This window comes from Gossypium arboreum, chromosome 7 (genome assembly GCF_025698485.1).
Source record: "Gossypium arboreum isolate Shixiya-1 chromosome 7, ASM2569848v2, whole genome shotgun sequence".
Taxonomy (NCBI): domain Eukaryota; kingdom Viridiplantae; phylum Streptophyta; class Magnoliopsida; order Malvales; family Malvaceae; genus Gossypium; species Gossypium arboreum.
Window position 1 is genome coordinate 105,534,078 of NC_069076.1, and position 12,885 is coordinate 105,546,962.

The window sequence follows — 12,885 nt, forward strand, 5'->3', positions numbered from 1 at the left end:
TCCGCCGGGGTTCGGCTCTGTTTGAAGGTAGTTTACCTTGAGACTCCAAGCGATTAACTACCATCGAGTTTACTAACTTGATTAGTTAACTCTTGTATTGATCGTCATCCTCTGTTGATATTTTGCGATGTCGGCAGAAAGTCTTTCCACGATAGCTTCTAGAGATGTGCTTGGCTTGTGTTGTGGTGGTGGTTGCGAGGGTCTCGGTTGGTATGGTAGATTATATCGGGATTAGCTCCGTAATTCAGTTGGGATGATCCTTCCACAGGATTGTAGGTGTTGGAGAAAGGATCATAGTGTCTTTGCGGAGGTCCTGGAAAACCTTCGATAGCGTCAACATGTGCCGTTGAATTGTCGTTAACGATTGGGCACAAATCCGTCGGGTGTTCAGACGTAGTACAAATTCCACATAATGAGGTCAAACTCTTCTTTTCTGTAAGCAAAGATTAAACAACGTTCGTAAGCTTATCTAATTTATCTTCTAAAGTTGGAACGTTTACCCCATTAACCCGTCTTATCGGTTCTGAATTTGGCCGATATTGTTGAGAATTTGCCGCCATGGTGGATATTAGCTCTCTTGCCCTTTGAGGGGTCATATTGACAAGCGCTCCTCCGCTAGAAGATTCAATCATCTTCATTTCCATAGGGAGCAAACCCTCGTAGAAATATTGAAGAAGTGATTATTCGGTTAACCCATGTTGAGGACAACTCGCACACAGTTTTTTGTACCACTCCAGTAGTCGTAGAGCGATTCATTCTTCAATTGGCGAATTCCCACTATGTCCCTCCTAAGCTCGGCTGCTCGTGACGCTGGGAAGAACCTGTCAAGAAATAAACGAGATAAGTCATCCCACGTTGTGATAGAACCGGGAGGTAAGTAAAATAACCATTCTTTTGCTGTATCAACTAAAGAAAAAGGAAAGGTCCGAAGTTTGATCTCATCTTCGGGTACTCCCTGAGGTTTCATGCTTGAGCAGACCATGTGGAATTCTCTCAAGTGAGTGTGTGGATTTTCGTTCTTCAAGCTTTGAAAAGTGGGCAAAAGGTGAATCAAGCCCGACTTCAATTCAAAAGGGATTCCTCCGGTTGGATAGTTGATGCATAACGGTGTTTGCTCGTTGGGAGCAGCGGCTAGTTGACGAATGGTTCGGTTTGCCGTTCTTTCTAGTTCATAGAGGTTGTTTTTTGTTTCAAAGAGTGGTTCGGTCTCAGGTTCAACCTCTTCGACTTGTTTCCCACGTCGAATTGTCTCTGCACGAATTGCTTCGCTCAACTTTTCAACGTCGGATTCTAGGATTCCTTGTCCTAGCTCTACTCCTGTTTTACTTGCACGTTTAAGAGCTTCTGTCTCTTTTCGTCGTGCTCGCGCCGATTTCTCGATCTCTGGGTTGTATTCGAGATCTCCTGATGAAGATCTGGTCATGAAGACGATTTAAACAATTGTAAGTGTTGCCAGTCCCCGGCAACGGCGCCAAAACTGATAACTGTCGATTCCACCAATATAAACCTACACCTAGTTTGCAAATTAAAGCAGTATAGGGAGTAGGGTCGATCCCACAGAGACTGGAATTACTTAAAATTGTTTGTTTCTTGACCAGATTAGTGTTTGGGCAATTGTCGTGCCCGCGACGTTTAGGGGGGAAATAAAATATGAAACCTGAAATAAACACAAGAAAACGTAAAAAGTAAAAAGTAAAAGATGAAATAAAAATAAAAAGATGAAATAAAAATAAATAACAAAATGATTTAAAGGAAAATCAATAAAACTTAGCTCAGCCTTAAGCACGGGTTTTCCCGTCTTTGACCCGTTCCTCGAAATTAGGTGAACTCCTCTTTTTCGATAAGCTAGTTATAGCTACCAAGGACGCCTCAGACACCAACTCTTCCTTGTGTAAATTAGTTATGGAACGTCCTATAACTAACCCTTACCGATTGAACAACCTACGAAACGCTCGTGATTTAGAACTCCGGCAACTTTGCGTTGTAGAAGAGCCTAGCTCGAACCAATGCCCTCAAACGTTGAGACATTTAAATCCGGTTACTACTTCCCTTGACGGAACCAAATAGCAATCCCCACTTGGCACGCCAATGTGTTCACGGAAGACCAATTAGACAATCGATCCTTTGAATTCCAATCATGCGTCTAGCCACACTAACTCAAACAGCGTCTTTTTGACTTAGTATTGACTTGACTTTGTGAGTTGACGAAGTCATACTCTTAATCCGGAGAAATAATAAATATCAAAAGTTGGGAGTTAAACAGCTCGGGTTCGTAACTCACGGGTATTTTGACGGGGTTAACACCGGCTTAAAGCTAAAAGGGGTTTAGTGTGACATGAATTTAATCATGCTTGAAGGTTATGGAAATGATAGAAATTATATGAAAAATGTAGTGGAAATGGATAGGAAAAATATTTGCAAAGAGAATTAGACAAATTTTGTAAAAAGAAGACAAAATAATCTAATGCTCAATTGAATTAAGAAAAAGAAAACAAAGTGGATAATGGAATTCCAAAATGAAATAGGAATGTAAAGACAATTGATTAATGGATGATTTCCTAAGAACTAAAACCCCTTATTTATATAGATAGGGTTTACTAAAAATAGCTTAAGAAAATTAATATAAAATCTAAAATAATAATAATTAAAAATAAATAAAAATTAAAATAAACTTCAAATAGAATTTCCTATTTTTGGCTTTTTACAAAGTCAAATTTATGACTAGTCCTTGGCTTGCTCCATCTTTTTGCTTTGGCCCATTCCAATAATTTTCTTCTAATTTGGCCCCTTTTCAGCTTGCTTTTGATCAATTACATCCCTGACAAGAATTAAATCATAAAAACACTTAATTAGCAGGATTCAGTTCATCAATAAACCAAATTAAGCATAAAAAATATGCAATTTGACATGTTTATCAACCACTAAACTATTCAAAAAGTTTTATTTAAGTTACCGAGTTGTTAAATTTTTTACAAAAGTTCAAGTAGTGAGTTCCTAGCGACGATTCGATGATCGGTATGGTGGATTAGTATCTATCGACGAGTAGAAGAACATACCTTAGATCCAAGTCGATTTAACAATCAGTATTAGAAATTGAAAAAGAAAACTATTTGGATTTTGGTTCACAAATTTGTTAAGTTAAAAGCTATTTCATAAAAAAAAAATTGAATTGCATAAGAGAAGGGGAAAGAGATCTTTTGATTGGTGTAGGTGGTGCGAACATAGAAACCCATATAGTAGCGATTTTAAGAGTCTAATGATTTAAATGAAAACTATCAAATAATTCGAAAACTCATTTTGTAACTTTTTAAAGTTGAGTGACGAAAAGTAAACATTATAATAGTATAGTGATCTGGGTGTAGTTCACCCTTATTATTTAAACTACTTCAAAAATAAGTCATTATAAACTCAATAAACATGCCTAAAAAATCAAACTTTACTAAAGTATAGGGACCATAGCATATTTTGACCTATATATATATATAATACAAAAAGGCTTAATAAGCTTCTTCTTTAAAGTTTGCCCACTAGAACTAACTCTTCATTTGTTCTCTTTTCTCTCTCTCTCTTCAATGGCGTCCCATGAAAACATCACCGTCATCACCTCCCCCAAAGGCAACAACTCGGAAGCAGCAGCATCGGCGGCAGCCAACTCGCCGAAAGGAGGCCAATGTTTGTGTTCACCGACGACTCACCAAGGCTCTTTCCGGTGCAGATTTCACAGATCAAGCTCATCATCTTGGATGATGAAACGATCAAAATCCATGCCTACCAACAATACTTCCATGGTTTCTCTTTCTCCCAAGTCAGTTGAAACTACATAAAATCCCCAATATATATATACACACATATACATAAGTATATGTGTATCTATATCCACCATGTATGTTTTCATAACAATTCCGATCTGTATAACTCTACCTATGTGAAATATATGGATATATAGTTATGTTTGATTTTCTGTATTTGCTTCTTATATATATATATATATGAAATATGGGTAAATGTTTAAATTTTCAAGCAGCATATTACTAAGAGCTTTGCTTCTCTTTGTTTTGTTTATGGTAAAGGTGTATATATGTGTATGCGAATTTGGGAAAAATTTTGGGTGAAAATTGAATTACAATTTTTTGAACATGTATGAATTTTATTATTTCATCAATTTTTAAGGGATTAACTTGAATTTATTTTCATTTTAAGGACTAAAATGTAATTTTATTATATTAATTATAAGTTAATCATGGAGTTGAATTGAAATCTTTTTCCATTTTGAGAGAGCAAAGCACCTGCTTACCTTTTAAATTCGCCCTATAAATATACATACACAAATTAATTTTCAAGTTTCATGAAATTTCATGGTAAAATTTTATTTTGATCCTTCTAAATATTTATTACTTTGGACCCTTTTTAAGGAAAATTTTTGACTTGGCCCTTTGCGTGTTAGTTTAATCTTTAGCAATGATGAATGATGATGACCCATAGATGATATAAAGAGAGGGGAGTGTTTTGATAAGATTGAGAAAAAGGGGGGGCAAATATCAATTATAAAATCATTATCCTTAATTGGAAAAAAGTTTTCTTTAATAAAAAAATACCGACACGTTCAAAGGTGATAATATAAAGTTTATGTTGCTTTCAAACTATAGTTTTAAGAAGAATTCTACAAAAATTAATGGTGATTAATTCAACGTTAGTGTATAAATATATATATATATATATATATATATAATTGGTTGAATATTGTATGGCTTTTTATATAAAATATACCAAATATCTTACAATAATATAATAAATTTGTAAAAAGAAATTATTATTATTTAATAGAAGTGATGTCTGTTTTACGTGTGATATTAATTCAATTAATAATTTATTATATTATATTATTTATGAAAATGATTTTAGTTAAGACGTTCTACTTAAAAATATTATTTTTATATTTATTTTAAATTTTTTAATGAAGTAATTATGATGTTTTAAAAAAATCTATTTTGGGTTTAAATTATTTTTATAAATTTTGTATAAAAATAAAACCCAAATATTGTTACTTTATAAAAGAAAATATTTTAGTCATTTTTAAATAAGTTAGTGTATAGTTAACTCATGACATTAATTAAATCATGCATTTAAATATATATTAGATTATGACCCATGCACGATATAGGTGAAAGAAAATTAATATGAAAAAATATTTATAAAAGATTTAGGTGTTGTTTGATAAGCGGAAAAATTAAATAATTAAAATAAATATTGAAAAGTTAAACATTAAAAATAAATACTGAATTTAAGTTATAAAATATGGTTAATATGTTACATAAAATTAAATGCGAAATATAAATTATGACTTTTTTTATATATTTTATCCCAATTTTCTCTAAAATTGTCATTTATGCTCTTATTTTTATAAATAAGTTTTAGATGCAATGGTAAGACACAATGCATTCTCAATAATACAATACAAATTTAAACCTTGGAGACGATATTATTAAAAAATATAGCTATAATCCTTAAACGTAAACGGTAAAATGAATATGATTGATACTTATGCGATTATTGCTTGAAAGATTTAGATAAGAGAACTTTATCCACATAAAAGAACTAATTCAATTCATTGTGGCAATTGAGGATTGCCTCACAAATTTTTTCTGGACTGAAATTGAAATGGATTTGGAGATGAGTTTTGAATGGTGTCAAACCATGTTTGAAATATGAGATGTTTATGAGTAGGATTAAATGATGAGAATTTCATTTCTTTTTCCTTCTAAAACCAATCCGCTTTTGATAAATATAATTAACATTTAGTTTATAAATTTGGTGATTTTTTTCATTTTGGTCCTTAATTTTTTTTGCCTTCATGCATGTTTTTAAATTTAGTCCATGAAATTAGTTTTTGTTAGAGTACAATGAGGTGACATTTCTGTTTATGTTAAATTATCACTTGAAATTATTAAATTTTTTAAAAAAATACTTTTATTTAAATTAAGTCTTTTTGAAATTTATATAAAATTCCAAAATTTTAAAATAATAATATAATATAGTCTTAAAATGTCACTTCATCATATTTTAATAAAATTAAATTTAAAAATGAAATTAAAAAATTATAAAAATAAAAATAATTATCAATTTTAAAGATTAAATGTCACTTCGTCAACGAAAATATCAAATGGTTAAATGCTTCTTTATATATTATATATATATATATATATACAGATGTCATTTTCACAATGATTTGTTTTCTCCTATTTAATATTAAATGAAGTTATAGTGATGAACAAAGTTTTAAATTAAAGGCAAAAGCACATGGATTCACTCATAATAACATTAATACATTAATGGATTACCTTATCCATTACTTCTTTTTGTCTTGTGAATAAATAGTATCATTATTTAAATTCATCACCAACTAATTTCTTTCAATTATTTTGTTAAAGATGTGATGCCCTTCTCTCTTTTCAACCTTTCTTTCCCTCTTTATATTGTTTTTTTTAAAATCTTTTAATTAAAATTCTGATTCCTTTTATTGAAAAAGAATTCAAATTAATCTTTAAACATTAAAATATATTCAAATCATAATCTTGTTTCAACTTGTTGTTAAAATATATTCAATTTATTATTTTAACTTGATGATGTGATAGCTTGATGGTTAAAGATATTCATCGCCTCAAGTGTGACTTGCGTTTAGTTGTCAATGCAAAAAATATACGCATGTTATTTTTACCCCAGAAAAAAAAAAAACATGTTATACTTCACATTGTATTTCAACGAGACATTTAATGCTCAAATTGTTGATGATTAATTTGATGAAATGACTTAATTAGTATAACAAATTTAAGATGCATATATTAAATGAATTTATATTGTGACCTATTGGTCGGGTGTTTACCTTCCTTAAGAATAATCGAATCTTCTTAAATTTAAATATTTAATGAATAATTTAATTAATTTAAATTTAAATAATAATCTGAATAATGAACATATTAGAATTTTAAAATAAATTTATGAATTTAAGTATAAATTTTATAAAAACGATAGATATTCGATCTGTTGTTATTCTGATTGTGATAAGAATAAATTTAAGAATAATTAGTATAGCAAATTTAAGATGCATATATTAAATGAATTTTAAAATGTTGTTTATAAAAAATTGAAAATGTATGGTTGTTTTGGAAAATAACTTTGCCAAATGTGACTGAACTGTAATTTAATAATCCTCGCAAAACAGAAAACGACAACCTGGTACACCGAAAAACCCGCCTCCTGGGTTTTTGGCGGCATCTAATCGGTAATCAACGCCCACCAAAAACAAAACGACGATGTCGAAACAGGGCTTACGAGACTCGTCCGTACCGTATATCCCTCTCCCTCAAAACCTTAACCAACAAAACGTCATCTTTTCACCCGTCTATTACCACCGTCCCAATCAAACCAACCACTATCTCCGCCGTGGCGTCATTTTCGCTGGCGCCCTCCTCCTCCTATCCGCCACCGTACTCTTCTTCTACCCATCCGATCCGATTCTCAAACTCGCTCGAATTTGACTCAACCACGTCGGAGTCAACTCGTCCCCCAAACTCACCATCGACCTTTCGTTTTCGTTGACTATCTCGGTCCGCAACAGGGATTTCTTTTCATTGGATTATGAAAAGCTCGTCGTTTCGGTTGGGTATAGGGGGAAGGAGTTTGGGGTGGTGAATTCGGAAGGTGGGCGCGTGAGAGCAAGAGGGAGATCGTACGTGAACGCCACGCTCGATTTGAATGGGTTTGAGGTTGTTCATGATGTGATTTATTTGATTGAGGATTGGGCTAAAGGGGTTATTCCCTTTGATACTACCACTAAAGTTAATGGTGTTCTTGGTCTTTGTTTCCTTAAAATTCCCCTAAAGGTGAGATTTAAAAAAAAAAAATTCAATTTGATGGTTTATTTGGTTTGAAATTATAATTTTGTGATGCAAACGTATGCTTTTTGCATTTTAAATTTTGTTTTTTTTTTCTGTGAATTTTTTTGGTTGATTCTACTTACTATTAGAATTGATCGGACATGTATTTATATTTGTATTTGCAATTTATACGTTGTCTTGTATGGTGACTGATTACAATGGTTCTCACTGTGTGGGATACATAGAGTCGTTAAGATGAAGGTGGTTCACATCTTTGAAGGTGCAAAGAGTCACTATAGTTACATGGTAGCCCTTGAGTTTTCTACCTCTGTTGGTATTGTGATAGGCTTGTGGATGTCAGTTTAGAGCATTGTTGGACTTGACTTGAAAGGATTGGATGGATTTCATCAAGTACCCTTTCCGACTTATCTTTTGCAAATGGTGAGGTTTACTAGGTGTGATACTTAGGTGAGGTCATAAGGCCAAGTTCTCCTGATGAAGCCATGAAGATCATGCATGTTGCTAGATTTTTATAATGGTGAACTATTCTGATGATGATGGGGCCTAAAGCGAGAGTATAACAAGTAGATGAGGTAATGATGTTTACTGTTTGAAAGAAACCTAGCTATAGAAAGGTTATGCCATGGCCTTATTGGAGTTAACATAGTGGGAATATGATCCTTATTTGTAGTCCACACCAAAAGCATGGGAAAGATGCAATTATGTTCTCAGTTCAGTCACATCTTACTAATGCATAATAGAGAATGTTTGCTAGTGCACTAAAATGTAGATGGGGACTGAGTGAGAGGTCCATTTTTGTTTCATTTCTAAGGGCCTAGTTTTGATAGTAGTTTCTTTTGCTTCGTATCTATCGGTGCAATTTTGAACTTGATAAAGTCATTTTACTGTAACTAATATCTCAAGCCATGAGCATCTATGATTTGGTACAAGTATTGTTGACGGGAGGTCACTCTTTGATTTGGTTTTGGACCTTCAACAAGGGTATTGTTCCTAGAGTGTCTATGTTCGGTTTTAGTCTTGGGTTGTCTCTTGACACTACGGAGAGACGAAAAGGGTTCACTGAGTTTGGCAGGAGTGCCTAATCCACCAAGGAAATGTTTTTAGCATGGGTTAGAACCCACCAAGGCCAAAATGCTAAAAACATTTCCTTGGTGAATCAGGTGCTCTCACTAAACTCCGTGAACCTGTTGAGAGCTCTCCGTGGAGTCAAGAGACAAAAACTCAAAAGTTAAAATTGAGCATAAACACCTTAAGAACAATGTTAAGAGTTCAAGTCTGTCCCAGAGAGTGACGTGCCTCAACAAGTATATAAAGGGTGTCTAAATCCTTGAATTTTAGTTGATTCCATCAAGAGAGATGAATTTTTTAATAGTACAATGATTCGTTAGCTTCACTCTGCAATTTATGTTTATAAATCCTGACCAGCAGAACATTTAATACCCTTACTGGAAGTTGTTTCATGTGTAATACATATGTTTCAATAGTTGTTTTAAGGGTAAAAAAGTATTAAGGAGGCTTTTGTATTAAGAGTCGGATTGCATTTTGCCTCCTTTACTCAAAAAATAACAAACTAGTCCCTATACATTTGATTAAAAAACAAATTGGTCCTTTTTGTTAAAAATTCCATCCATTTATATTGTTAAAACCCGGTGTAGCTGAGGGATCACATGTAATTCATGCTTTACATGTAGGGACCAATTTTTAATAGTAGAAATGAATGAAATATTTATTAGAAGGATCAGTTTACTCTTTGATCTAACATGCAAGGATTAATTTGCTTTTTTTTGTAAAGGAAGCAAAATGCAATCTGATTCCTAATGCAAGGTCCTCTACGATACTTTTACCCTGTTTTAAGTAACTCTTCATACTAAATGAGAATGCTTCAAGGTTCAACTACCATTTTATTTATGTTTTCAGTGATGTTTCAGGCAAAAGTAGCATGCGAGGTGTCTGTAAATACCAGAAACCAAACGATCATTCGTCAAGACTGCCATGCTCAGGTGAGGAATCTATTTTCTTTTGTCATCCCTCTTACCGTACCTCGGTGGAACAATGATACCAATTCGAATCATACATGAAACTGTGCTCTATAAACAGTGTGTGTGCAGAAAACTTGTGCCAATCTGTTCTAGTTGCAAATTTCCTCCTCATTGACATGCCAACATAAGTTCAAATTTTTGGGGGGCTCATAAGTAAATAGGAGACATGATTAGATGAATAAGTTTTGCTGTCGTCTCTTACCCACAGAGGTGGCTGCAGGGGTCCTGGCCTCCTCTAAAATTGGAACTTTATGTTTTAGTCCCGTTGAAAGTTATAAAATATCTGGTAAAATTGCATTTTGGCCTTCAAAAATGATAATCCTTCTAGAAAATGTAAAGTTTTAATGGTAAAATTGCATTTTGATTATCACAAAAAATTATAACTCAATTCCGTGCCCCCTCCCCCTTCCCCGAAAAAACTTCTGGTTTCACCCTTCCTTCCCAACAATTGGCCATTAGCATGTTGTTGCAACAGTTTCTTTCTATAGCATGTTTAGGCTGGTCTTGACAGATATATTGGTGAAAGTACTTGACAGGTCTTTCTATTATATAGATTGGATCAAATTAGTCCTTTTACTATTAAATAGACTGATTTAGTTCCTATATTATTAAAAAGAATCATATAAGGTCAAATTTTATTAGAGTTAACATTTATTATTTAACAAATTTAATATTTTTAAAGCTTTTTGGTTCGACAAATGAAAAAGGATTTATATAATTTTTAAACAATAAATGTTATCTCTATTAAAAGTTCTTTGATTCTTGTTAATAGTATAAGGATTATATTTGATTCAATCCCTATAATAAAGTGGCCTGACAGGTACTTTCACCAAGATATATTCATATTTGTGTGTATATATATATAAATTACTCATTTAGTGGTAATCCTAATCGTAGAATGGGTTTATGTTTTTGCAGTAATTGGTGAACATTGATCCCATATTTGATTTTTGGTCAATTGATGTACTAAAAGCTGCAGCAATTTGATTCCTCTTTGGTTATACTGTACATGTTAATGTAAGTGATCATACTTCAGCTAGTTGGTGCATATGAACCCATAAATGGATGAAAAATATATTCAACTAAGATTTTTTTTTCCCCTCTTGTAACTTACCCTGAAACTGTGCTCATTGGGATTAAAATTCTCATGATGACGAGGTTTAGAGGGTGTCTATTACTTGAACAAGCTCAAAATGCCATTATATTTAGAAGTATCATGGGTTTAGCTGGGTCGGACTGACTCGAGGTTGAAAAATGCATGCCCAAGTCAAACCCAAAGTTGAGTGGCCTATGAATGCCTCTTGTCAAAATAGAAATGAAATATTTGGTTGTCAAAAGTATGCTTGTAATTTTGATCCCAATCCCAATTTTCATCTTAATCCGAACTAATCTGAATTGATTATGAAAAAGTCAATTTGAAGTGGAAAATGTCTTGAACTTAAAATGAAATGATTTGAAAAAATTGGTCAGCAAATTTGAATGACTAGAATAAAAAAAAATTTCAAATTTGGAATTGACTTAAATCTAGAATTATCCAAATTGAAAAGATCTAAAAATTTTAAATTTTAAAATAATTCGATTAAAAAACTATTTAATTGACCCAACTCAAATTAACTGGACTGACTCAATTACCATGATTTTCTACAGTTTTCTTCGTATTGAATTATTGAATTCTTTACATTAAGGCAAAGTCATTTAAGAAATCATTTCTAGTTTGCTGAACCAAATCGACCTTCATTCCTTGTTCGTAAATTCACAAAGGAAATAAATACAAGGCGAAATCTAAAAAGGTTAGGCCACTACATATTTTTCGAGCCATTAGACTCCCATTTCAGAACCTGATTTTAGACCATCCCCCAGCACAGGCTTGGCATAGTGTTGGTGCAGTCATTTTTTGCTGACGAATCGGCCACCCCACACGTACTCCGCATGGTGGTGCCTACATCGAACGACCCGGGGTGCTTCGTAGGCGAACAAAGGCACTGCTTCATCGAACTAGTGTCTCTAGCCACCCTGGTTCTTGGTCCAGGGGCCGTCATCAATGCCCGCAAGAACAACCATTTTCGTTGCACCCCCAAGCCACGTTCCGCGTAGCACATTTTTCCTATCTTCTTTTTTTTGTTCGTGGGGGTCTATTATTATTATGTTGATGAGTGATGGAGCTTGAAAATCAAAGAATATGTGTTATGGTGTGATTGTTTTAAGAGGAAGGAAAAAGGAAGGAATAAGTATAGGTTGAGATAAAAGTTGATTTAGGGTTGAGATTCCATAAAGCATTTGCTTTTATCTTCAAAGGTTGGACAATGGAGGTGCTACCAAAAGCATCAGCTGCTCCATGCACCCCCACTTGTCCAAAACATGGTCTAATAAACCGATTATTGTCCACCATGAAAGTTACAAGCCATGTGGAGTTTCACACGGAGGTGTTAAGAGTTTTTAAGTGATTAAAGGATTTCAAGTATTTTCAGGTTTTGAAGGTACTTCGACAAAGTAATAGTGTGAAAAGTGTCTTAAGTGAGAATGCGAATGTTTGGGCTATTTTGCAGGTAAACCTGCATTAAAAGTTAAATTATATTTTGCCTCATTTATTAAAAAAAATAAGTAAATTAGTCTTCGTGTATTAGACCAAAGAGAAATTTGATCTTTTCTGTTAAATTTTTTTATCCATTTGTATTGTTAAAAATTGACGTAGATTATGAAATAATAAGACAGTGATACGTGGAGTGTCATATGTACCTTGTACTAGCATATAGGGACCGGTTTTTAACGGTAGAAATGTATGAGATTTTTAACCAAACTAATTTGCTCTTTGATCGAATATACAAGAACTAAATTCCCTTTTTTTAAGTAGAAAAGACAAAATGCAATCTGATTTTTAGTATAAAAGCCTCCATGATACATTACACTATTTTGTAACATTTTAGGTGGGGCCCTATTGTTATAGGTGTGTT

General features: G+C 33.1%; 1 pseudogene; it reads left to right on the top strand.

The window, feature by feature from the left end:
• Nucleotides 1–7,133: 7,133 nt before the first annotated feature.
• On the top strand, nt 7,134–11,271 carry LOC108480601 (uncharacterized; annotated as a pseudogene).
• The last annotated feature ends 1,614 nt before the right edge of the window (nt 11,272–12,885 follow it).